The sequence below is a fragment of the Capricornis sumatraensis genome, chromosome 7 (assembly GCF_032405125.1).
Source record: "Capricornis sumatraensis isolate serow.1 chromosome 7, serow.2, whole genome shotgun sequence".
NCBI lineage: Eukaryota > Metazoa > Chordata > Mammalia > Artiodactyla > Bovidae > Capricornis > Capricornis sumatraensis.
The window spans coordinates 99,559,308-99,560,000 of record NC_091075.1 but is presented as its reverse complement, the minus strand read 5'-3'; the positions used below and the strand labels follow the sequence as shown (position 1 = coordinate 99,560,000).

General features: G+C 34.9%; 1 protein-coding gene across 6 annotated transcripts in view; it reads left to right on the top strand.

Annotated features, from left to right (window-relative positions):
• HNRNPD (heterogeneous nuclear ribonucleoprotein D) overlaps positions 1 to 187 on the top strand; it is a 17,413-nt gene extending 17,226 nt beyond the window's left edge. For 2 of the 6 annotated variants that reach the window (XM_068974901.1, XM_068974897.1), the window contains one exon: positions 1 to 182. This exon is cut by the window's left edge and continues 509 nt beyond it. The gene's annotated coding sequence lies outside the window, so the exon portion shown is untranslated. The other 4 variants (XR_011145070.1, XR_011145071.1, XM_068974898.1 and 1 more) reach the window with 4 other exon arrangements.
• The last annotated feature ends 506 nt before the right edge of the window (positions 188 to 693 follow it).

Here is a 693-nt window from a genome sequence, read left to right as displayed (position 1 = left end):
CTAATTGGAAATGACTTAATGTAGTTAATTTGTTTGTTGGATGTTTTAAAACTACTTCCATATGTAGCCATTAAGCTTTATAATACTTTCCCAGTTTTTGCTTAATATGTATTGTGCTTTTTAGAACAAATCTGGATAAACGTGCAAGAACCCTTTTGCACAGATAGTTAATGTTTTGTGCTTCCATTAAATAAAAAATCTGGTAATCAATACAAATGCAGCTAGTTTAGAGATTTTTAGGGTTGTGGTGGGTTTACATTTGGTAGATATCCAAGTGTTGAGGGAGGATTAAAGAAATGTATATTGTGTTGATGTGTGTGTGCTCATTTGTTTGGATGATTTTTATTGCCATTTCTTAAAGTCTTAATTTTTTGGCAGGGGAGGGGGGTGTTTAGGGCTTTAAAACATCCCAGACTGGGATTTGAAGACACAGCAGTTCTGAGTCATTCTAAGAAAGTAACTGGAGGTTTAGTTGATGGCTTTAGATTAAGTTGGAAGGTTTCTTTTTTTCTGTCATTTGTAAAATGTAGAAATAGGTAAACTTTCAGTTGGAAGGCTTTTGGTATATGTTAATAGCATTCAGGGAATTGATACATATCAACTTGGAAAGTCTTTGCAGTTACTACTCAAGTGAATGGTGGTAGCTTATCCTGACTAGTCAGCTGAGTCAAGCCAGGCTGCTGAGAACAGATA